We start from the raw sequence: 26929 nt of genomic DNA on the forward strand, positions 1-26929 counted from the left end.
CAATAAAGATGACCCTGTACAGTTGCAACATAGATTGTATTGGTACTCCCCAGGTCTTTCCTGCTAGCAACTTAAACATATGACAAATTCCTGTCAGGCGTTTTCTCACATAATTCACATGAGGGGTCCAGGAGAGATTTCTGTCAATGACCACCCCCAAAAATCTGTGACTCGTGCTGTACGAGATCAATTGTCCATCGACGGATATCACGTATGAAGACATTGATTTCCTGGTAAATTCCACCACTGCACGCTTTTCATATGATATATGAAGTCCTTGTTCTCGAAGGTAGGATGATGTTAATGTGGGTGCCTTCTGTAGCCGCGCGCGAAGCTACAGTCGCGTTACAGCCGACGTCCAAATGCAAATGTCGTCGGCATAGATGAAGAGCCTAACGGTGCATGGCAGGATGTCGGCGAGCCCAATGAGTGTTAGATTGAAGAGCGTTGGGCTCAGTACTCCGCCCTGAGGCACCCCACGGTTACTGCAATGCTGACAGGTCGGGCCATCCTCGGTAAGTACGAAAAAGAATCTCTTATGTAGATAGTTACTCATCCAGAAATAGGCCTTGCTGCCAAGTCCTGCTGCTTCTAACGCGTTGAAAATCGCTTCGTGCGTTACGTTATCGTACGCTTTTTTAACATCCAGAAACAGGGCAGCAGATAGTGTTTCGCAGGACTTCTGGTGCTCGATGTAAGTCACCAAGTCGATAACGTTGTCAATGGAAGAACGGCCACGCCTGAAACCGGCCACTGCATCTGGATATACCTGGTAATATTCGAGGTACCATTCTAGCCATGCTAGAACCATCCTCTCCATTAGTTTTCCGATGCAACTGGCAAGCGCAATTGGTTGGTATGACGCAATGTCTACAGGTGATTTGCCAGGCTTGAGCAGTGGAATTAGGCGACTGGTCTTCCATTCCTGGGGAACCGTACCAGTCTGCCAGGGGCTGTTGAACAAGAGCAGGAGCACTTTCTGAACATCTTCGCCAAGATTACATAGGGCACGGTGGGTTATATCGTCAGGTCCTGGTGAAGATAAACGCTTGCACAAGGCCAGTGCAGCTTCGAGTTCCTCCGTGGAGAAAGGACGGTCCATGCGGGGGCCGCGTGAAATCAGTGAGTGGTGGAGCGTCGATGTTCCAGCGGAACTAGTTTCGCCAGCAATCATGCTGCAGAAAGCTTCCGCGACGTCAATCTCACTGCATTGTTGGTGAAGGGCCAAAGACTTAAAAGGTTGGCGCTGCTGGGGGGTTCCACGGAGACCACGAGCAGTTCTTATGTCAGACAAAGGTTTTCGTGGATACAAAGACTCGCAGAATGACTTCCATCTTTGCGATGCAAGCTGGTCCATGAGACGCTGAATTTTCTTTTGAGTTCTTCTGGCCGACCTCAAGTCATGTACAGACTTCGTGCGCCTGTATCTTCGCTCTGCACGGCGACCAATTGCACGAAGCTTCTCCAGCTCAATGTCGTATTCGGTGCGTGTATATATTCTCGGAAACGAATGTGTGACAGCCTCTAGGGCACCCTTTATGATGTCCTCTAGGCTAGAGGACAAGTCATCACTAAAGCTGTCTTCGACATTTGATTTGAACATTGGCCAGTCATTGCATTGTGTGACGCCGGCTAACTTGGAGCCCGTCAGCCTTTGAATCTTAAGATAAGTTGCTAGGTGGTCACTTCCCCGCGTTTCAATATCCGAAAACCACCTGACCTTTCCAGTGAAGGAGCATGAAACAAAGGTGAGGTCTAGGCAGCTACAGTAGGCAGTTCCACGCAGAAAGGTGGGGCTTCCATCATTTAACAAGCACAGTTCTTGTTGGGAGGCAAATGACAGTAATCTTCTGCCTCTAGAGTTTACCTTAGAACTTCCCCAGAGATGGTGGTGGGTATTAAAATCTCCAGTCATCACCAAAGACTGCGTAGTCGCTGGAGGGGCTTCGGTACGAATGGTCGTACTGGATGGCGGACATGTCCTACTTTGACGTGGGAAGGAAGACTGTCTCATTCAAACAAAATCTTCACACAGCGTGCGTTTCCCAGTCTGAAAATCCTCGTAATGAAAGTGCCTTCTGTCGTTGGCTTGATCAGTATAGGCAAGTCGTCATTCTGGATGGCAACGTCGACGTCATAAATGACGCCCGCATGTACTATCGCCGCCTGTATGGATCATTGATCGCACCTTTACGTTGTCGATCTCAGTTATATTACATAGGTCTTGTAGGGCGCTGCGATGTAAGACACCAACTACCAAGACATTCTGCCGCGAGTTTATTCGCACGTCTTTAATCCCATTTGGTGCGATTCTCTCGAGTAACGAAAAGAGGACATGCCTGTTGAGGAGCCGCAAATTGGTCGCCTGGTCCACGGGCATAAAGTGCATAGTGTGCGGCCAGCGCACCGGTGCATTCTTCCCGGTAGAAGCACTCGGCGACGAAGATGCCTGCAGTAGTCTTCTTTTCGCTGATCTACTCATCACGACCTTGAAGTCATCGTCTGACGAGTTGTATCTGTCCGAACATAACTCAGTGGCCTCGCTGTCTGTATCGCTTGACGCACTTCCACGTTTCCTGGACGCTATCCTACCTGACGGCTGCGCATCAGGAAAGTCCTCGGAGATGTCTTCATCTATTGCCGCAAGCAGGGAGCGGCAGCTCTGAGAAATGCAGGGAAACAAAGCGAAAAAGCGGAGGCAAAAGCACAAGCGTTCTATCAAAGAATCACTTCGTCTTCCTCCCAAAAGCAAGCCCATATTTCACTAATAACATTAGTGCTCAACCAATATGTAAAGTCGTGTCCCGCAGTCGTATTATGTAACAATCTCATTTACCATTCTTTTTCTTCAAACATTTGGCTCGGACATCCCCTATCCACTGTTATCGCCGGGATCGCCAACTCGGCATCGCAGAAAGCAAGTATTTAAGAATGGAATGGACATAGATTGTCACGATTGTCACGAATGGCCGCGAATCTGAAGTGAAGGAACGTGCCGCAGATTTGAAAGAGATTCGATGTTGCCACAAAAGTTAGCTCTGCGCAGCATGTATAATATTTAATTGTTCCAGGCTTCCAGCTTTCTCTGAAATGTACGACAAATGTACGATTGTGACTTAAACGCATTTACCATATGCTTAGTGGGTGAGAAGGGTGTACCTTATAGGATATGGAGTTGGCCGTACTTTTGTCCGAATGGTTAGAAAACTTTCTTAAAGCTGTGGAAATGAAGATGGGTAGTTGGAATAAAGGTAGGGCGTCAAAACAAACTACAAATGAATACAGAAATAAATCCTTTCGGTCTCCAAAATGGCACTGTTATTTAATGGTTTTCTTATAATGCTCGCCAGTTTGGAATACAGGCGCCGTATAACGTACAACTATTCCAATATGTTTTGATTCAAATCTCCTGGCGTCAAATTTGCGTAACAGTGACGCAAGCATCGGGCGGTCACAAGCAGGGTTGTCTGAACACACCAATCAAATGCTCCCCTCGTTCATAGGAGGTCGCTTTTTTTGCTTGAAAAACGAATAACATTGCCTGCACTAAGCTGCTTGTTTTATCTAATTGGCTCACAAGAAGCGAGGAGCATGCTCAAGTAGAGAGGGATTCGATGGGGCCAAGCCGCTGCACTGAATATTAGTACCGGATATACCGGATAAGAGGGGTGGTACCGGCGTCTGCGATTAGTCCGCTTTCTCTTACTTAGCTTGCGGTGGCTCGTCGACAATCGCGGCGGTATGCAACGGAAGCTTAAGAATATCCCTAAAACGGATCCTCAGCAAAGAGGAGTTGGCCGAACGAGGTCGTAAACATGCCGAAAGTTCTCGAAAACGTTACACGGCCAAGGAAAAAGTTTTCCTACACGCTAATAAACCCATGCTCTCCGGCAGGGGTGAGTAGCGAGTGCCAGAGCAATCGGCGGCAGCCATCTTTTATTCCTTTCGGAACGGGGAAGCCTGCGGCTATTAAGAAGAAAATTCAGTTTTGTTCAGCATATTAATGCATCTTTAACGCGTACACGTCACTTTCACGCGGTAAATTTTTGCGGATTTGTGACTTCGCGTGAGAGGCAGGTGAAGTGGGTGCAGCCCGAAAACTCTTGACCAGTAGCCGAGGGCTAATGGCAATAAGGCGTCGAATCAGAAATAACTATTTTTGTCTTTTTCGGTCAAATTATGCATGAGTAGTGTGCACATGTCATACCAGATTGGAAGCTATCGCGGTTTTCGTGACGTCGCGTGACAGACAGCTGAGGGGGGTGGTCCAAAGACGTTTTTGACCAATCATGGTGGGTGATTGCAAAATTGGAATAGAAAAGTTTGGAATAGTTTTACGTTATAGCGCCCCACTTTTCAATTTTGTGGCTCAACTGTCCAAGTTATATTTCCAACACCATATCCCTTTGTCACAATAGCATAGTCTTTGGTATCAGAATTTTTTCACAATTTTCGTATTGCGCGACTGTCAGAAAAATTTTTACATCAACGAAAATCCACATCCTGCGTATTATGCAAGCCCACATTTTATACAGCTCACATTTCCTTGGCAGAGCTGTTTGACAATGCAAGGCTTGTTTGGTTTCGTCCCGGCATTCGGGTCACGCTTTTACACTATTTGTTGCTCTCTAGCCCTATTCATTGCATATAAAGCCTACATCCTCGACGTAAAATAACTGAAGTGTAACATACACAGCAGCACAATGCAAGGGCCACAAAGCGAGCGCGGTGAACCGGCGTTAGGTTTCGTCTACAGCATCTGACGTCTCGCTGCTCCAATCTCAGTAGCTATTTCTGCAGCGTACCAAACGCCGAATGCGAATGCACGCGTTCATAAAGTCGGTGTATTCCCATATGAGGTTTCAAGGATGAACTACACGTGTCACCATTCTGTCGTTCCGTAAACTTATACTGTTGGGAACAATAGAGGAGACGCATCGCAGTCAGTTGATGTCATTATATACATCCTACGAATACACGTTCACAAATTACTTCCAGTGCTGCATAACGGTGAAACATAGGAACTATTCTCGGCGCCTGAAAAGCATACTGTCAGATGCAGTCCACAAAAGCTCGCGCGAGCCCACTGCGTTGACTGTATATGGCTATGGTATTCTGCTATTGAGTATAACAACGGCAATTCAATTCCTGGCCATGGGCCATAGTAGAAACACTGACTATGCGGAGTATGAAACGCTATTCTGCACGTATGCTAAGTGTGACTAAGAGTACTTCAAGTGAGAGAAATTATGCCGCGGTATTTGTTACGGTGCCCCTCATGCCCGCTTTGCAGGTTTATGAAATCACTGATTAGTACTAATATTACAAAGTCTAACATGGTCGCATTATAGTGACATTTGTTACACTACCTGTCAGACTATACATTCACAGCCTCCGCCGAAACAGCGACACTGTTTGCGGGAGCAGGTTTTCGGAACTAGCAAATATACCGAATGCCCACTTTCTTGGCTTAACACCTCAGTCGCTGTGGAGCCCAAAAGTAGCACAATAAAGACAACATATCTCTATCGTGGAAACCAGCGGCTTCCACTGCCTCTCAGCGTTAAATCAGTGTATTTTCTACATTGGATTGCACTGGGAACATTTGCGTTTGCAGGGAGTCACTAGAACGGCGGCGCATTTGCTGAAAGTGCGCTGGATCATATAGGAAGGGACGCTCGTTTCACTGCATCAGCGCTAGGGCACATTTGTCGGTGCATCATGCTGGTTCTTGGTAGATGGCAGTCTGCTTGTGCGTACTGGAACCTGCGCTGGCCGCATAAACGTTGGTTCTAGCAAGTAAAGATATCCAATTCTGCAGCTTGCATGCAAAGTAGCTGTGCCGACCCTACAACATAACAGTACAGGCATGACCTTCAATGATCGATTGACCCGCCGTGGTTGCTCGGTGGCTATGGTGTTGGGCTGCTGAGCACGAGGTCGCGGGATCGAATCCCGGCCGCGGTGGCCGCATTTCGATGGGGGCGAAATGCGAAAACACCCGTGTACTCAGATTTAGGTACACGTTAAAGAACCCCAGGCGGTCGAAATTTCCGGAGCTCTCCACTACGGCGTGCCTCATAATCAGAAAGTGGTTTTGGCACGTTAAACACTATAATTTAATTTTCTTTAATGATCGATTGCGGTGGGCAGGTAGTCATATTGGTAAGGAAGTCATTTACCTTGGGCTGCTTGACGGTAATCGCCCAACTAATCTTGGGAAACTATTGTTCTCCTACTTGCCTTGGGGCCCCAAGAAAGAAGACAAGTTCACCTTTATCTTAATATTTCTTCTTTTTTGGCTCAGGCATCGTAAACATATTAACAAGCCTCTAACAACCTCTTTTAACAGAAATGATCATTCTCAGTGACAGTATCTGGCTAATGCGCCGATTATGTGATTGCAGAATTGACTTGCCAAGTGAAGGCCAAACAGTGCCTTATACGGCCTAAGCCTCTACTAGGTCTTTTCTTTAACAGTATGAGTAGGTGACATGAAGAAAGATATAAAATATGCATTTTATGGCTGCACTGCAAGATACGTGGGGGGTACGTAGCATTCTTTCGCACGAACATTAAGGGTCTACATCACTATGCTGACGAGAAAATCCAATGCTCCAAAAGGTCGTACTCAGTACTTCAATGTAAATGAATATAAGTACTTAAGTATACTCTATTTCGTAATACTCCTTAATTCAGAGTTATATAAGCGCCTATCGTTTCAGGCGAACACAATGCTATCCATGAAAAGAATGCTTCTTCATTCCGAAATCGTCAATGCAGGCACTTATGTACAGCGGCACCAACAGAAAAGTGTCGAGTGATCGTGTGTACCTTTTCGTGCTTTTCATTGCTATAGTTTAGACGTAAAGCTTGTGGCAGGAAAAATAGAAGGAACGAATCGCGAAAACTAGGATATCCCCTATATATCCATCATTGTCCCAGGCGCAACTAGACACGACCGCTAATGTAGGCACAGTGTTTCGTTGAGTAAGGACATATCGTTGAAATGGGTCCCTTGTCTCACACATAAACATGACTCGCTTAGCCATAAATGATGTCCAAGGGATAAATGAGTCCGTCATAGTGCATCGCCCGCACCAATCGAAACAATTTTGTCCTGATGGACAACAACCCACGCAGCCTGCGATAGTCTCGTAACTTTACCCGCAAACTTACATTCAGGATCGGAAGACGACGGACGACTAAAGCTGTCAAACGTTACGCATGTAACGCACATTTCGCAGCTCGCGAGTACAAATAGAGCCGGGCTTCTGACTTAAGTCGTCCAGTTCGTTGTTTTGAGTACTCATCATTTTAGCATTACTCTCATAAGAATTAAAAGTTGAGCTAGCTCCAAACAAGCACAGAATGTGGGGTCAGTGTAGGTTTCACTCCAGGATAGGCCATACTCTCGACATGTGGCACAAACTGGACCTTGTTGCTTAACATCTTACGCTGTTAGATGACGATGCACACAAGGAGAGCGCCTACATTATGCGCACAAAGAAAAGGCTCTACATTATGTGCACAAAGACTCTGTGAAGATGGATGACCCACGAAGCTGCTTAGCACATGACACAGAGGTGACTCAGAATTTTGAACAAAGGTTCGAACCTATTTATTTTCTTAGTCAATGGTCATCGCGATGATAGGTACGCGCACATATTCTCGTATCACCTCTGTTATTAAATGCGTAAGCAGTTCCATGCCTATCACACGAGAAATTTGTCCGTCACTTACGAAATAGAATTTAATTATGGGGTTTTACGCGCCAAAATCACTTTCTGATTATGAGGCACGCCATAGTGGGGGACTCCAGGTTCTTTAACGTGCACCTAAATCTAAGCACACGGGTGTTTTCGCATTTCGCCTCCATCGAAATGCGGCTGCCGTGGCCGGGATTCGTTCCCACGACCTCGTGCTCAGCAGCCCCACACTATAGCCACTAAGCAACCACGGCGGGTTCGGTCACTTACGACAATGAATGCCTCATACCCCCTTAAGCAATGATTGACACCCCCGTAAATAAAAAAAAATTAACGCCGCCTCCCCATTACGACGGCAGAAGAGTAGCGAAATTTTACGCTGGAATGATGAGCGGCAACGGAGCTAGCAGTAGAAGAAAACGACGACGCTCGGGCCATGGCTGATGATGATAGTTTTTGCTAACGCAGATTTGTTGACAAACACGAAAAAGGCACTGAACGCTAGCCACAAACAGCTTCGCTATAAAACACACACCCCACGTGTTCTCATAGCAGGAGCAGTGTTATCTTTCTCAATCACCTGCTCCTTTGTGTACGGTGTGTGCGTGCTACATTTGTGATGTTTATTATACGGTTGCTCCTGTCCTATCTCGTGCTCACTCACGGAACGACCTGATGCCTTTTGTCGGCGCCATTCATTTGTGTTATATGGATGATACTTAGGCAGAGCATTAGGGAAGCCAAATTGTAGGTATCGATTGGCCTAATTTCCCAATTGGCTTTGTCGGATTCGCGCACCTTCTGCACACAAATTAGTGCCACACCATAGCCACAAAGCCTAAGTAAAGGCCGCATATAAAAAGAAGACCGGCTTTGGCTGCTTCACCGAGGCCACTTCCCAAACAGGGGCAAGCACTCATTAGCTCCAGAAGTGCCACTTCGACAAGTCGATTATGATAGGAAGCAATCGAAGGGATCCCTCTCTCTTTCGTTCGGTTTCTGCCTCTCTGCTGGGATCACGTGTACCTTACGGCATGCGTGTGCGGGCCGGTGTGCAATTACACATCGCAATTCCAGCAAAGCTCGCGGGCCAGCGCCGGTCACCGAGATAGTTGCCTGGCCATCGGCACAATTACGAGGCTCGCTTGCCTTCTTCCGTGGCTAACGGCGAATCATCGCTTCCGCTCCTTCTTTTTTTGATGGCACTTTTATTACCGGCACTCACCCGATAGGCACCGTGCAGATGTAACTCGAGCCCTGACGAGGGCGCCTTTTGCGGTGGCGCGAGCATCTGTTGAGATAGGATTGATGATAGCAGCAGTAGTGGCACGTCGGCAGTAGTAGCATCGTTATACAGAGTCAGCAAAAAGTCAGGAGGCGCTCATCGCTTTATTTTTGTTCTGGATCATTTATATTTCAACTTAGAACCCAGATTCTTGACGCGTTGACTGCAATTGGTCGGCGTCCATACCAGAACACCTGCTGTACTGAGGGGTCAAAGCATGTTCGCGGCAATGCTCTAAATAAAGCGCTTTCGGCAGATACATATTCGGCATTTTCGTTGAACTTGTTGACAGATTGGTGCATCGTGAAGTTACCGGGGGTGAGTTTCTCTTCCTCTCGGTTTCTCTTGTCTTGTTCGGAAGACCGTCCGAACTGCGTATGAAGTTGATGAAAGTAAATTCGAATGATAACGCCTGCTTAATGGCTCTCGAACATTAAAACCGCGATTTCGGTTTGCGGATATACTTCCTCTACGTTGATAGAACTGGCATGAACAGGTGTTGATTGTTTTGCAATTGTGAAAAAAGCAAACACATGCACGTGGCGTTGTTCTGGCAACAATGGGCCGAACTCTTGCAAGCTGCCACACCATTGCACACATTCATATTTAAAAAACGTTTTCGTATTAGGCAGAGTTCACATACAAAAATATGTGCCCTTTACCACTCTGCTAGGCAATTACTTGCACACATGACTTCGCAGACTGTGCTTTGAAAAGCAATAGCTGGTTTTTTGGGATGGCTGAGTCGGTGCATTCAAACATGACAGATGTGGTTTAGTATGCTTCCCGTCAATATAAACCTGTAATACGGCGAACCATAACGAGTGTACAAAAGCGAACTTGGCCTGTAGGGCTGCAGCGAACGATAGTTGTCAAAACGTGCATACCGAACAGAAATTCAACCATACCACGCAAAATACTTCGCTGCGGACGATAATCCTTGCAGCGTCGTAGGTCCTCCTTCTTGGTCAATAAACTTCTGGAACTGTGTTTTTTGTTCTCTCTTTCGAAAACGCACCACTTTCCCATTGTCGATAGAATTAGGGGATCTGATTTCGCTGGAAAGGTCGTCCGTTTCTGCAAGGAGCCCATTGAGTAATGGACATTCGGTATCACCGAAACATAAAGCACCTGACAACGCGGGGAACACTAGATTTCTGAAAAAGCGTGGCTAGCCACAAAACCGTTCTATCTTTGCGAATTAATTAAATTCTGAAGTTTTACTTCCCAAAACCAAGATATGATTACGGGGCACACCGTAGTGAAGGAATCCGGATTAATTTTGACCACCTGAGATTCTTTAACGTGCGCCCAATGCACAGTGCGCTGACGTATTCTTAGACTGTGGTGTGAATTGACACACACATAGACTACAAGCAGACCAGGACGAGCGCTAACTCTCAACTAAATCTTTATTGAAACTGTCAAAATATGCCGCAGCACACGAACATGACAAGGTCTAACGACTATCAGTTAAACAAGACGCAGGAAAGCAAGAACAACCAAACAACAAAAGCTATACTTGAGGTTGACACACGTGCTGAGAAGATATTGAAATTCACACTCTAAGAGAGATATTGATGCGTGGCTAACGCAAGCCTCTCCTAATCCTTTAATGTGGAATGGAAAGAAGCGTGTGGTTTGGCATTTGTGTCTTGAAAGGGTTTTTGTGTCTTCAAACAAAAGTTTACAACCACAATTGAAACAATTCCACGCTATATGTGAAGCATTAGGGTTGTAAAGTGATTGAGTTCTTTTAGTCTGATATTGATACACCTGTCGCTCTGTCCAATGTAAGTTTTCCCGCACTTGAGTGGAATCTGATAAACTATACCAGTGTTACAAGGCACTAAAAGGGACACATGCCTAACGCCATAATAATTTTTTCTTCTTTTGTCCTTTGTTCAAGTTCCTCTCTTTATCATAGGGCACATCATAGTGAATTTGCGGGAGGCCGAGAAAACTGTATTGACGTCATATCTACTGGCCACGTTCCGCAAACCGTGCGACAACCTATGTACATAGGGCCACACAGCGAAACTTTTTTTCCTTGTTTTGTTTTTTTCTTGTTTCCTAGCGGCCCTTTTTACCCATTTCGAAAGCTTTTCACAGGTTAGTGGTAACAAATGAACAGAATAACCAGCCTTCTTGAGCCTATCTAGCTGTTGTGAAAAGCTTTGTTGTATACTGTTCTACAATGCAAGAATATGTTACCGTACCAACTCGCCCAACTTTCTATCCTTTTGCAAAGTGCGCTGGCGTTTTTTTATTTTGCCCCCATCGAAACGCGGCCGCTGCGGCTGGTTGTGCATGCCGCGCCCTTTGGCTTAGACACGCCACTATTCCACCACCGACATTTCTCAACTTAACCCTTTGTCGCGAATTCGCGACATACAGAATAAATGCAGCCCATGCCCTGGCAGTTTTTCTGGCCCAACTGCGGTTCCCACGCATTTGCAACAATGTTTTCAAGCGCTAACCCGCGATGCCACCTATAGGGGCAATAACGGGAGGCTGACAACCACACTCTTGAAATGTTCACACCGTTATGGGTGTAATAGGGGCGTTTCGGTTTTTTCACCTTTGTAAACACCCTTGAAACGCCTCTTTTTTCAAAAAGGGGTGTACCCCCAAAAAACACTTTTGGAGCAACCCAGTCCTTCTAATTTGCACCCTAATTTTACGGGTGTAAATTAACCAGGCTATTGTATGATAAATGAATGTTGGCAGGATACGCATTTATATTATACGGTGTGCCAAGCAGTGAGACATCCTGTGTCCTTAGTGCAGAATGCTTTGTTGTTATGCTGTGCTGCCTAGTGACCGTGTACTATCACTGCAGAGGAAGATGACCAAAGGCATGGATTGTGTGCCTTGCTGCAATGGCGAAACCTTAAGTTTTTTACCTGACCACATTAAATATAGTACTACATGCTCAACCAGGGGAACTATGTGACCGCACCTCTCACATTCTGGCCATATACTGAACAAGATAGTTACATAGCTAAGGCTAGGCAGCAGTTACAATACCTAGGCGGTCCATTAACTACACGGATGTAGTGAACACTAAAATACTTGCAGGAACCCACCGTCGTTGCTTGGCTATGACGTTGGGCTGCTAAGAACGAGGTAGCGGGATCGAATCCTGGCCACAGCAGCCACATTTGATGGGGGCGAAAGCACCCGTATACGTAGATTTAAGTACACGTTAAATAACCGCAGGTGGTCCAAATTTCCGGAGTCCCCTACTACGGCGTGCCTCATAATCAGAAAGTGGTTTTGGCACGTAAAACCCCATAATTTTATTTTTACTTGCAGGGATAACACCTCTTTGGGAGGGCAGTGTCCTTGCCATGCTACACCCATATTAAAAAGTGGTGTCTGTGTTATACCCATAAAGGATGGGTGTCGTTTGTTTTACACCCATGTCTTAAAGGGTGCTTTTTATTTAACACCCACAGGCAAGGCGTCATTTTAACCCCCTTTTCTTTGTGGGGTGTTACTTAGCACACTTTGTTTTGGGGTGTTGCAATACACCCAAAAAGGGTGTCACCCATGGTACAAGTCATATACACCCTTGAGGGTGTTAACATTTTTGGAGTGCACTGTTTATAATCGCAATCGACGAAGTGCTAGCACGTGGAATGTTAACTATTTTCTACAGGTTTCGTGAACATAATGAATGTCAGTTCATGCTTCCAAAATTTTATTCGTCCTGTTTAGACCTAAGAGATGCCACAGGTTTGTAGTGAGCTTAGGAACGTAGTTCATTCTTTAATGGCCACTTTGGCTTAGGCATGTCGCGAATTCACGACATTTTCTATTTGCGTCACTCAATTGTTGCTGCAACATGCTGTCCAAAGTTCAGGAAAGCGCCTTGTGTTCCGGTAGGGAATGGAAGTTAGGTGCTTTTACTCTAGAAAGGAGCTTCGCGCACGCCTTCCACCGGCGGGTATAAGCGGCGATAGCTGCCTGAGACGAAGGGAAGTCTTGCGAAATAGGTTGCGAAGTCTTGAGGTGGGCGAGAGGGGAGGGGAGCTTGGAAGGCGGGTGTTGTCGCACATCGTTTTGTGTGAGGTACCTCTGGTACACCTGAATTTCGGAGAGAGGGGGTTACAAGTGTCTTATGGCAGCACAACCCGCCCCTCATGCCTAGGCGTCCTACCTGTACGATGCGTTAGCATTGACAGCACCGGACACTGGCTAGCCATCAACAGCACACGCCAACCATGCAAGTACCTAAAGTGGGTGGACAGTTTTTTATGTGTGCCAAGCGCAATGTACACCTCTGTCTGCCAAAAAATTGTCGACTGTTTTCAGTATTAAGCATGAAATACTTTTAGCTCCCGGTGCGGACGACCTTCAAGTGCCCTTGAGCCAAAAGCCAGAGCCGTTATCCGAGCACTAAAACAAGGACATCCGGGCAAATTCCGAGAACACAACGAGATCTCCCCACCTACTGTACAGGACCGCATTACATACGCTACTTACTCCCAAACAAGCTACAAAAAATATTGCTTCCGAGTTCTTCGTCAAGTTTGATCACAATATCCTTCAAGCTGTAACTTCTAGTACGCTGACGTTTTATTTGCCATTTGCAATAGCGACGTTCAAAAGGTAGATAAAGGGCCCATACACTTGAATTCTGGGGAAATTGAATTTGCTGCGGGGCTACAGCGCCCGCCAAGCTACTGTCGGGAGTGGTGCCAGACGTGTCTGGAAGCGCCGCTTTACCTTCACGGAGGAAGGAAAAACTTCTGAGAGAGCATTACATCACAGAGCCAGTCTTGGCAAGCGAATGATCCGTGAAGCCAGCCCTTTGCTAAGTGGCGGCCCAACACGTGGTCTCTTGCGTCGAGATCACGCAGCAGGAATCGAGATTTGCATAGACGTTTCATCGCGCCTCCTTCATGCGTTTTTCTTCTAGCTGGGCAGTGCGCTCGGTCTCCCTGGTGGCTTTCGCTGCCTGTCGTGCCGCCTTCAGCCAGTTTTCTTCTTCTAAATGGGTGGCGTCCATGTGGACCAGTGCACAGTACGGCATGGTGCGGTGTGGTGTGGTGGGTGGGTTGGGGGGTGCCGTTGCGAATGTGCATTACACCCATCTTAAGATTGTGGCAAGTACAATCTCCAACCTATCTACTTTGGCAGTTGCCATTTCATGCTTACATCTGCTCTCCATCACGGGAGAGAGCTTTTTTTTTTTCAGCAGCCATATCTTACCGGAAAAAATTGTATCGACCATTCCTTCAATATATGGTCATCTTTAGTGGAAAATGGCTACAACTGCCATCTAGCCTTTCCCGCGGCGAAGCAACCTTGCTGTACCGCTTGTGGCTGGGAGTAGCGTTCACAAACTCATACTCCTATTGTTTGGAATGGCCGAGAGCCCGATGTGCGATTCCTGTGGGTGCGAGGAGACCATCGAGCACCTATTGGGTACCTGCCCCCGCTACGATGTACAACGCCTCCCTCTGCGGGAAACTTTGCACCGACTGGACTTAAGACCATTTACAGAGTCAAAGATACTCGGGCCGTGGCCACACCCGTCACTGGCACGAAAAGCGAATTGTGCATTAGTGCAATACTTGAAGTGCACCGGTTTAAGAGACCGTTTATAGTGTCCCTGTGCATAGTGTCCCGCCCACACGCACTCAGAGCTCACTCTCTCCCTTTTTCCTCTTTCTATTCCCCTCTCCCCCACACCCCCAGTGCAGGATAGCAAACCGGATGCTCTTCTGGTTGACCTCCCTGCCTTTCCTGTCCTTGCTTTCTTTCTCTCTCTATCTTTGAGCAGGCCGGGAACCACCTCAGACTAATTACCTTTCACAGTGATAACTATGAAAAATTTTTGGCCTAAGTTCTGGATGTCACAGAAAATTCAGCATTCACAAAAATATTGGTGGCATTCGATTACGAGGGCTAAATGTAGTTAAATACTTCTACAACGTTTTTTTTTTTCGTCCATGCTTTTGAATATTCCGACGTTTAATGGTTAAATAGAGCATCTCTGGTCCCTGTATCACTGCTACGTGACATATTTGGACGATCAGTTAAGCCGGAAATCCGGAGCCGTGACGCAGGCAAGAAATCAATATCGGATCCTATACGCAACACAAAAGAGACAGACTATAGCGAAATGGCTTGGCCAATGCTCAATTAGCTCTCCAGGGGCCATTTTACGAGCGCCAAACAGTTTATTGCACCAGACAATAAGACTTAAGGCTTACAGCGCCCCATGTTTCTTCTCAAGCACGATAGCTTATTGGGCTCTTATTCTTGGTCAGGAGCGAAACAGGGATGCTAGCGCTACATCACTACTATAGCATGGCTTGAAAAAGAAAAACGCCGGACGAATAGGTTTGCTCCCATCTTTTAACCATTGTGAGTAACAAAAAAAATTGGAGGACGCTTAGGCTTCGCTGTTAGGAGTGGCACGCGATAGCATTCAAAGACACCTGACTGCTTTTCATGCTTCCCGGCAACTGCAGCTTATGCAGCCGTAACGTTTGCCAGGAAACTCTGGTAGCGAACACCATGCACGAAGGCAAGCTTTCTGGTATACAAACGCGGCCTCTTGCGTGGGTCGAGCTCCTGTTATTGTTCCGCACTTTTAATATTTCAGTCTCAGTAGAGCTATATATAACATAAAAGATATGCGCTGTCGGTGTTTCTTTTTTCGTTATGTTTGTTTGTGGGCTGCCGTTCTCAAAATTCCGAGGATTAACTTTGTGAACAATTAAAGACACGGTATGAGCAACTTTGGTGATAGGAGAGTGGTTGGGTATGCATGCGCGGCCTCAGGGGACACCCGACGCTGGACGCCGGATGCCGACGCTGAACGACGACGCTGGACGACGACACCAGATCCACTGCGACACGGGAGCTTAATAAGCGCTATAGCGTTGATACATGTCAATTTAATGTTTCACACAAACGATAAACACGGAAATGGTTAAAAGGCGTGATGTGCCGGACCTTATTCAGTGAAAGGAGGCATTCATCGTTACTACGTAGCGACTTAATCCAATAGTACTGTGCGTTTGTTCGCCAGAGGCACCAGCGATATATAATGGGTTGAAGGGCACCCCTATGCCTCCAATGAGATGGTCAATTCAGTGTAGTTGCATACCTCGGTTACTCCGTATATATAATTTCGCATGTTTGTAGCAAGGCACCTTCAGCGCTAGCTAGAAGGTACTTAAGAGAATGAATGCTTCGTACGGAACTCGCCAGAACAGTTTTTCAAGTTGATTTGCCAGACGTATGCACAGAGTTGCGCTTAAAGGACACAGACACAAGAAAGAACGATGGCAAACACAAGAGGCAAACTATATATTACCAGACGTCGTGGGAATTCCCACTACTTTCAAATGCCTAAACAGAACCAGGAGTTGCTGGCCATTTAAGAACATGGGGTCAGGTGTTTTCTTTTTCAATAGGCCAGTTAAAACAGGTCGTGTAATTGAATATTTACCCTTTCCCTGAACTCTTCTTATGAACAACACTGGCAAACTGAGCTCTGCAGCTCTCAGACTTCTGCGAACAAGTTTAGTTGCGATGTGATGTGATTCATTTTGACGAAATTAGAAAAGTTGGCAACTGTTATGTCGCCGGCGTTTTCACAAACATGTTTACTTGTGACAACCTTCAATCGCTAAAGCTACTTTGATCATTAGAGACCATATTTACTCGGCTTCATGAATGCACAGTTCAATAAAAGAGATGAGAAGCAGATACGCGTCTAAAGAGCGACGCGGCTGTACCCGGCAACGCGTCGGCTCACAGTCTGGCTCGAGATCTCGCGCGCCGAGCCTCGTCCGCAGATGCGGACGGCGTGAATGAGGAGGAGAGACACGAGGAACCCTGCGAGACTTATCATGAAATAGCCCATCGGTATCGCTTGAGGCGTCGCGCGCTCCCACCACCGGCCCAAGCAACTCAACAAAACGCAAGCGGTCGCGTTTCGGCGACTTCAGACAAACACATACCCACACCCAAAATCGCGACAAATGTAGGCTCTGTTCAGAAACAGGACCACTCACACACATAATGTGGGAATGCACCTCGCTCCCGTTCTCTCATCCCCCCGTCAGCGGCGAGACTGACTGGACAGCCTGGCTCAGTTCCGGGGACGTCGACCGACAACTTGAACTGGTGGACTGGGCGGAAAAGGCCAAGCAGGCCCAGGGCCTTACTTGAGCCCTAACCCTCAGCCACGTCCCTCTTTACCCTTCCCCCTTTCAATAAAGTTTATCACCACCAAAGAGCTCCTCACTAAACAGACAGGTCGATCTCCTTTCAGCTCGAACTTTATTATATTGCAAAAGAAATCCCTAAATAAGCGTTTTCAATTTCGCGAAGCTACTGCATTACACAGATAAACCATATGCAGAGAAGTAAAAACAATCATTCCGCTGATAAGGGGAGAAAGAAATGATTAAAAGGTTCGTTGACGTCGACAGCTGTGCCGCGAGATAGTGTTGCGCAGCCGAGGCAGGACGCGAATATGCACCAGCTTAGCTGCCGTTCGTGCATGTTTGTGCTCACAAACGATTTCGTGCTACAACATGGGTGCTGTTTTTAGTTTGCCTGACCATATATACGTATAAATGTAACAGCTTTGCATTCTGCCTGGTGCGTGTGCAGTGTACTGTGTCACTTCTTTTATTCTGTTTTTTGAAAGAGCAGCATTGTGTCAGCTGCCTTTTCGCGATAAAAGCCAGGTACCCCTTGTCCATAGGAACGCAGCGGACATCGCGTTTCAGTCTCCTTTTTGTTTTAGGAGTCGAAAGAGCGTACAACCATTAGAAAGGTTTGAGTTTGCCGGTAATATTATGAAGTGCTGTAACAACACGCTGTTATGAAGCGGAGTTGTTGCAAAGACAGGAAGAGATAGAAGGAGCCTTGTGCTAATCACTATGAATAAAGGCTTCGAACCGAGCTTCTCACACTTTGTGCGACAATATGCGTTTTAACATCTGCATCATTCTGGCTCATTGTATAGCCAGCCGAGAGTCTACAAAAACCGTAGCATTGCTCGTTTGCTCTTTTTAGAAATTCAATGGGATGAATAACTTAAAGACAAAAAACGCGGTGACACGCTCCCAGATAATTAGTCAACACCTGCTGACACCGACGAGCCTCAATTCGTTTTTTGATAATAACGTGATCTTTAGGAAATGCTGGCCAGCTACTCCTTTTTACCTGGGCGTCCATACATGCAAGAATTGAATAAGAAGGCCGCACTGAATCCGCTTATAATGTTTGAAAGTCTACTGTCAGTGTGCATGACAGAAGTTGTATATATGAGGACCGTTATGTGTATTCACGTCGCCTTATTGGTTTTCGCATACTTAATACAGACTTCGTTTGTGAGATTTTCTCTTCGACTACAGCTAGTGGCACGGGCATAGACTTGCGTATGCGACATAGTGGTTGTTTAAGGACTGTGCATTGTAGTGTACTGCGCGGACGGTGACGCGCGCAGGCGCGCAGCGTGACGAGCACGCAGACCAATGAGGCTCCGGAACAGAGAAGTGCTTTATTAGGAACAGCGCGCGCTTCTTATACGCGCTGGCGGTTGCTTATCCGCTTCTGACAACAAACACTGAACGACGCCTGTCGGCGCTATCACACAGATGTTAACTCAGGAAACGGGAGAATGGGAAACAGCTGAAGGAAGAGGAGAAAAAGCAATATGGCTTACGGGTCATCTACTCTCGTGTGAGCTGAAGGTTTCCACGACGGGGACCGACAGAATGAGAAAAAGACGAAAAGACAAAGGGAAATCGAAGAGGACAAATAAACACATGGAGATTCAACGCTCATGTGGGAATCTATTAAAATTATGGGGTTTTACGTGCCAAAACGACTTTCTGGTTATGCGGCACGCCGTAGTGGAGGACTCCGGAAATTTCGACCACCTGAGGTTCTTTAACATGCACCTCAATCTAAGCACACGGGCGTTTTCGCATTTCGCCCCCATCGAAATGCGGCCGCCTTTGGCGGGATTAGATCCCGCGACCTCGTGCTCAGCAGCCTAACACCATAGCCACTGAGCAATCACGGCGGGTTTGGAATCTATGTCTATAGTGAAGCAGTTGTGTAACGGTTAATGTAATGCAATAAAACTGTTCATCCTATTCACCGCATTTTCCTGTAGGGCTGCAAGATTACAAGACGTGAAGATCCCCACCAGGCCAACCCACATTGCCGCGGATTACATGCACCGTTTACAAATCGGCGCAGTTTTTATTACCCCGTCTAGGCGATCGGCGGTGTTTACTGTTTCTCTTAGGACCGGCCCACTTTGGACGGCAGAACTGACCGCGTAGACGTGACAAACCACATGGTAAAAAGGCGTAGAAACCATCTCTTTAATATAATATTAAGGTGCTTGAAGCGTGTAATTGATGCCCTCGGGATATTTAGGTGCTGTTTGTTGTTTCACTGCGTAATTTCGCAGAAACGAAAGCCGGCCACCCCCACAATTGTCGGGGCAGTACAGTTAGGCTGCATTTTAAGCCGATTCATTTAATGAGTGCTGTCCTATCACTATGGTGCGTGAGTTATTCGTAAAGGCAACAGTGACCAGGGACGATCCCGAAAGAGGTAAAATAGCGCCTCAATGTGCTAGCCGATACGAGGTCAACATGGGAGGAATTGGCACGCTATAAATTCCATCCTGTTGCTATGGAACATGACGCACTCGAAGGGCGGAGGTAAGGCTGGCAATGTCTGTGGGTTCAGTGCCTGCTTTTGTTGCCTGCCGTCCAAAGTGGGCCGGTGCGAGCATGCGCTCTTTTTTTCGAAGCAGATTATGTCCGTGCGACATGGCGCACGTGCCAATCATGTCGAAGCGCTAGTTGGCACGATAGATGTATGCACGCGTCTGCCGCCTAATGTGTAGAGCATAGGGCAATCGCGCTGGGGTATCTTGGTTCGAAACACACCATCGTACAGGTAATTAAGTTTTTTCTTTAATCTTTACCTCTTAATTTGACCTTTCCTCCTCCTCTTTTTCTTCTCATCCTCCTTTTGTTGCTTCTTATTCTCATTCTTTCCCTTCTTCTTCTTGTTAGGTTGCTGCTGCTGCTCTTGCACGCTGCGCCACGCACTGGTTGAGAGTGCTTATAATGTTCATGAAATGCACGCGGGAGACGGTAAAGGCGAGGTCAGAAAGCATGCCTCGTTTGAAGTCTAGTAAATCTTTCCATCGAGAATTCACTGGACGTGACCACAATGTCCTCTGGACAAGCTGTAATAAGGCGTGATCTCCCCCCGCAAACGCATTGCAGAAGCTGTAGTGCTTGCCTTCGTACTTACGCACAACATTCCAGAGAGAAGCTAGTGGGAATGCTATATAGGAGATAGATAGATAGAGAGAGAGAGAGAGAGGGGGGGGAGGTAGTGAACGAGTAGAACTAATGCATTCACGAAACGATTGAATAACTTCCTTGCCACTCTTGGCTGGTGGCATCTCCCATACATGGGAGGAGTGCGGGAGCGGGGAAAGGCCACGTCAAAATATGTGCCTCACTTGGGGTGTCTTTGATAAAAGAAACGCGGCTGGTAGACAAGGCAACAGTTGCGGACAAACTGGAGAAATCGAAAGTCAAAGCATAATAACGTATGTTTCTGCTATTTCTGAAAAATAAACACCCTGCAGGTTAGTACACGCGGACGATGGACGCAGACGTGATGGTGTAAAGCTACAGTGAGGCACTGCAGCGTCAAGACGATACTACGCGAGTGCCCATCCAGCAAATGAATCCTTAGGTCTCGACGCTATGCTCTGTGTGAGACAATGACAGTACTAACCTTCTCGCAGGCTAAGAGCTATGGCACACAACAGAGGTCACTCGAACGCGTCTCGTTGTGTATTCTGTGTACCACGTAATCAAGCACAAGTGGCACACGCAAGGTAATTTTTAATATCACCTCACCACTTTCTTATTGCACAAAGGGCTAAATAACTTAACGTTCGCCGTCAACGTCACCACCCACTGTGGTTACTCAACACATACAGCACTGAGTGCTTCGTGGGATGCACATGATTTCTATTGAAGAGGTCCAAAACGAGGCTAGACAGGAACCAATACTACGAAGAACCTGGTAACGGCAAAGAATGATTTGCATTAAATGAATTCTGAGCGGCTTGTATGCCTAATGCTGAAGGCTGCAATGAATTTTCTTTTGCTTTCTTTATTTGCGCTTCTTCCACTTGTTCGGTTGTCATGGCAACAGGAATTAGCACTGAGCCATATCAGTCACTGCTCTTTACGAATTGTACAGCACAGCGGAAGCACAAATGCGCCTGCAGAAACGGAACACATAGAATTAACAAAACGCTCCTAACATTCCCCGAACAAAACACTAAGCGAAGCATGCACCTTGTCACATGAAGTGTCTTTCTGGCCTCTTTTTTTTTTGTTGTTGTTGATTGTGATGTTGGTGCATGATACTGAATTGTGTCCTTGGTGTCCGTAGGGCCATCCAGCTGTTACAAACGTAGTTCGACCGAGAGTAACTGCGCATTGCACGCTCTCTTTGCTAGGAAAACAGGGTCCAAGCCCGTAATTGCGACATATCGCCTTTCACTTACAGGGAGTGAATGCTGCCTTAGCGCCAGTGAACGACCGTTTTCAGGTTGTCCGGTGACAGCTATCGAGCCAAACTAATGGACTCACTCCCTTGGTGACAGCGGAGGCGAACCATAAAAACAATATGTTGAGACGTGTAATTAAGCGTCCCATTACCACGTCGATCCTAGATGCCTTTCGGTTTCTCGCCTTTATGCGCTCCTATTTTTTTCGCGCACAAAAACATCCCGCATTCTTTGACTTCCTTCTTTTTTGCTCTCGGTTGTTAAAGAACACAGGCGATGCGCGTGTGTGAATCATTGTGACGCGGTCCCTGTAATTACGCTCCGTTCCAATGCTCACGTACGCTCAGCAAAATAAATGAATGAACAAGCAACAGAGAACTCACAATATATAACCAGCATCCAAGGACAACACAGCAAATGGTATACATTAAAAAGCAAAGTGTCACAAACAAAGATAACGAATAATTTCGCTAAAACAATAGGTGCGAATGGAAATCTCTCAACTTGATCAACAATGGTCGAACCAGAAATGCCGCTGAAGCCAATGTTTCGACACGGGAATTTGTCATTATCCTCACGCTCACAATTACGCTTGACAAAAACGCCATAACTCTTCATATTCCAGACAACTTCATGTTTTGCTTGTATATATCATGACTAAAGTAATCTAAACATGTTCGAGGCCGCCTTGCGTTTAAACACTCATCGCAGAAGATTATACGAACAACATCGTAAAGCAGTTAGAATACTGTAGCCTCGATAGCATATTCGATGAGAATTTTATAAAATCCAAATGGACAAAATTAGTAATGATGTATGTATGGGGTTTTGTGGCGCAAGGGCCAGGTATGGCCAAAGAGCGCCATGTCTGTGGTAGTGGGTGTGCAGTGTAACTATGTTAGTTAGTTAAATGAGGTTTAATGGCGCAAAAGCAGCTAAGGCTATGCTGCGCCAAACACGAGGTGTTTTAAAATCCAGTTTGTGAAGGAGAAGGCTGTGTTAGTAATCTATATTTTATGTAAAAGTCCAGTGTCGTGTAGAAATTTACGGACGTCACATAATGGGACTAGCGGATCATCACCTAAAATTAGAGCAGGGTGTAAAGGTATGTGTAGTTGATATAATTTGTGCAAAAGTGTTCGCCTGTGTGTTTCAGTCTGCGTACATGTGAGTAATATGTGCATAACTGTTAGTGGCTGTTGACATTTATCGCATGTTGGTGTGTTTTCTTTGGTAAATAAGTAATTGTGTGTGAGGTGTGTGTGCCCAATGCGTAGCCGGCATAAAACAACTTCGATGAACCGCTGTTGATGACAACACGACTTCCACTCGCCAACTATGGGTTTCGTGAGATGTAGCTTGTCAGCACAACGGTCCCATTCGCGTTACCATTTTACCATGAAGGCTTTTCTAATTGCACGGATGCTATCATTGTATGGGAGCGTCGTGTTCGTAATATCTTTGTGCGCTGCCATCAATGCACATCTATCAGCTGCTTCGTTACCTGGTATCCCAACATGGCTTGGGACCCAGCAGAAACGAATTGACCTCCCGTATTCGTTAAGCACCAACATGTTTAAAACGTCTCCTATCAGGGGTTCACACTCAGATTTCATATGTTGAGCCTTCAGTGTACTTAAGGAATCAGTGTATATGACTGTGTTTTTGTGCTTGCCAGTGATAATCTTTTTAACTGCAACCCATACAGCATAAACTTCAGCAGTGAAAACAGAAGCATGTATTGGTAGACGGACACTTGTTTCCCAATTTTCTGTTACGGCCCCTACACCCACGTGTTCTTTTGTTTTGGAGCAATCCGTGTAGAATTCCATGTGATTTTGATACTTGTCTTGAAGAGCACGGAATTTTTGCATGATCTGTTCGTGTGGAGTGTTTCTTTTCTTTAAATGTGTTAATGTCCAGTCGCACAACTGCGTGAAATTGTACCATGGGGCCAACCGTTGTGGTTTCTTGGCGACCTGGAGGACTTCGTGGGGGATGTCATAATTCTGACAGTATTTCTCATACCGCAGGACAAGTGGCCTAATCATGTTCGGTTTATTTGTGTAGTGTAAGCGTGAGTTTCACTGTGTGAGGATGTTGTAGCATATATGTTGCGGTGACGACTGAATTCTGAGTATGTAAGAGAATGTTAATAATGCTCTGCGCTGATGTAATGAGGGTTCATTACACTCGACATATAAACTTTGAATGGGTGACGTTCTGTAGGCACCACTTGCCAGTCGCAATCCAAGGTTATGTACTGGATCAAGGAGTTGGACGTAGGACTGTCTGGGTCTGGCTGAGCCGTAAACCACGGAGCCGTAGTCTAAAAGGCTACGTACAAGAGACCGGTAAATACGTAAAAGACATGTTCGGTCGGAACCCCAGTGCTTATGAGATAAAACTTTCAAGATATTCAAGGCTTTATTTGCCTTAATCTTTAGTGTTTTAATGTGGGCTTGGAAGTTTAGTTTTTTGTCAAAGATTACTCCCAAGAATTTATGTTCTTGTTTTACCGGCAGCGCGACCTCATTCAATTTTAGAACCGGGTCTAAGTACAATCCTCGTTTCTGCGAGAATAGCACTGTAACGGTTTTTTGAGTAGAGAAGCGGAAGCCATTTTTCTCAGCCCACTCGGTTAGTTTATTAATTGTTATCTGAAGCTGTCTTTCACATGCTCTTAAGTTTGAGGCGCGGCACGCTATTTGCAGATCATCGACATATATGGAGTGCATAACAGAGGGGGGAATGACTTTGTTAACAGAGTTCATTTTTACTACAAAGAGTGTTGTACTTAGTACGCATCCTTGTGGCACTCCATTTTCCTGGATGAATATACGTGACAGCGCCGTTCCTAAGCGCACCTCGAATGTTCGGTCCGACATGAAATCGGCTAGACATTTGAGCATTCTACCTCGGATTCCTAAATCTGCTAAGTCCCTTAAGATACCAAACCTCCATGTTGTGTCGTAGGCCTTTTCTAAATCAAAGAAAACAGTGAGACAATATTGTTTGTGTAGAAAGGCCGCACGTATCTCGTCTTCTAGCCGGACAAGGTGATCTGTTGTGGAGCAACCTTTCTTGTATCCACACTGATGGTTATCTAGCATGTTCTCTGTTTCAAGGATGTGTGTCAGTCTTATGTTGATGATGGCTTCATAGGACTTTGCAAGACAACTTGTGAGTGCTATGGGTCTATAACTGGTTGCTGTTGTGGGAGGTTTTCCAGCTTTCAAGAACGGGATTATGATAGCTTTCTTCCACTCTTTCGGCATTTTTCCAGTTTCCCAGATTTTATTAAAAAAACGAAGCAGTGTTTCAACTGCATTAGGAGATAGATGAGCGAGCATCGCGTAATGTACTCTGTCCGGACCAGGTGCTGTTTTTTTGTCAGTTGTTAATACTCTATTGATTTCCGGTAGTGTTAAAGCGGCATTATACGGTCGTTCTGAACTTCCTGTGGTCGGAAGCTTTAGTTTTTCGGCTAATTGCTTATGTTTCAGAAATGCAGCTGAATAGTTTACCGAGCTTGATATATTATGGAAGTGTTGTCCTAATATGTCTGCTTGTTCTTCTATATTTGTTTGCGTGCCTGGAGGTGATAGTATGGGGATAGTGTAAGAAGCGTAGTCGCCTCTAAACTTACGAACCTGATCCCACATTCGTTTGGATGTTATTGAACTATTTAAAGACGAGACATAATTTTTCCAGGAATGTCTTTCGGCTTGTCTGAGTGTGTACCTGGCCTTCGCTTTTGCTTTTTTGAAGGAAAGTAGATTGTCTTGTGTTGGGTATCGCCGAAAGATACCCCACGCTTTGTTTTGTAGTTTTTTTGTTTGTGTACATTCCTTCGTCCACCAGGGTTTCAGGTTTTTTCTTAATAAGCCAGAGGATTGTGGGATTGTTTCTGCTGCTGCAGCAAGTATACAGGCGGTGATCTTATCATTCATTTCATCTATGGTTAGCTCATCTGATATGTTATCCAGAGTGGCCTTTTCAGTAAAGAGAGGCCAGTCTGCTAGGTGGAGTTTCCAACGGGGTGGTCTTAATGGCATGGTAGGAGAAGGAAATTTTCTTTTAATAATCGCAGGCATATGGTCACTACCATAGGGGTTGTCAATAACACTCCATTGAAAATCGTCAAAGAGAGATGGAGAGCACAGTGCCAGATCTAAGCAACTCATAGCTCCTGTGCTTGGGGAGTAGTAAGTTGCCGCCCCGGTGTTTAAAAGGCATATGTTATTTGTTAGGATAAAATCTTCAAGCGTTTGACCCCTGCGGTCAGTTGTTTGACTACCCCACAACGTGTTATGTGAATTAATATCACCGGCTAATAAAAATGGTTCGGATAGCTGGTTTAAAATTAACTCTAGGTATCTTACGGTGAAATGTAGATGCGGCGGAATGTATACAGAACAAATGGTGATGGTTTTGTGAGCTAAAACGGTGACAGCAACGGCTTCTATGTGAGTGTTAATCGGAACTTCTCTGGCTGCTATACCACCTGGCAGGACAATGGCTACACCACCTGACAGCCGGTTCGCCTGAGTACGGTCGCGCCGTACAACAGTGAAACCTTTCAAAATGTTTTTGTGTTTTTCGCCTAGGTTTGTTTCCTGTAAACACAGGGCTACAGGAGAGAAGTTTATTAATATGTCTTTAATGTCACCTACGTTGTGTAAAAGCCCTCTACAATTCCAGTGGATAATAAAAGCCATTTTAAAATGGAAAGATAAGAAATAGCACTATGGAAAAATTAAGGGGTGTGGTATAGGTGACATGGATTTAAGTAGGCTAATACAAATGAGCGGTAACCTTTAGGTTAACACTTTCTTATTTTGAGTTGTTATTGGGATTTTTTCCCTCTTATCGCGCTCGAGAGAGCGCTTATCCTTCGGTGTCGATGACACCGGCGTTTTTGTATCGACCTCCATCGTTCTCTCTGAGGCGCTGGAGGACCGAGAGTTAGGCGCCGAGACACGTGCCTCGGGCCTCGGGCCTTGGGGTTCGTTTGATTTTAGGGCCCTGCGGGGCTGGTGTCTGCAGGGCCGTCGAAGAGGGTGGAGCAGTAATGACTGCTTCCACCACGGGGGCGGGAGGAGCCACTGCGGCACCACTGCGCGTGGGCTCGGAGGACTCCGGAGGCCTCTGTGACGCTGCCCCCGCCTGCGTCACTTCGGCATAACTTCTTCGGGGTAGGTACGACAGTCTTTTTCTGGCTTCGAAGAACGAGATTTTGTCTTTAACAGTTAGTGCAATGACTTCTTTTTCTTTTTTCCAGCAAGGGCAGGACCGCGAATAAGCTGGGTAATCTCCCTTGCAGTT

The 26929-nt window shown here is 46.1% G+C and overlaps 1 long non-coding RNA gene across 3 annotated transcripts in view; it reads right to left on the reverse strand.

Moving 5' to 3' along the window:
- LOC129387599 (uncharacterized) overlaps window positions 1–26929 on the reverse strand; it is a 169667-nt gene that overhangs the window by 48701 nt on the left and 94037 nt on the right. The window contains exon 3 of one of the 3 annotated variants that reach the window (XR_008614753.2): window positions 8660–9365. The exons of the other annotated variants lie outside the window; for them this stretch is intronic. This is a non-coding gene — a long non-coding RNA (uncharacterized lncRNA). Of the gene's footprint in view, window positions 1–8659; window positions 9366–26929 lie in introns of those variants that run through there. 3 annotated transcript variants of the gene reach the window in all.

The sequence above is a fragment of the Dermacentor andersoni genome, chromosome 2 (assembly GCF_023375885.2).
Source record: "Dermacentor andersoni chromosome 2, qqDerAnde1_hic_scaffold, whole genome shotgun sequence".
In the NCBI taxonomy this organism is placed as follows: domain Eukaryota; kingdom Metazoa; phylum Arthropoda; class Arachnida; order Ixodida; family Ixodidae; genus Dermacentor; species Dermacentor andersoni.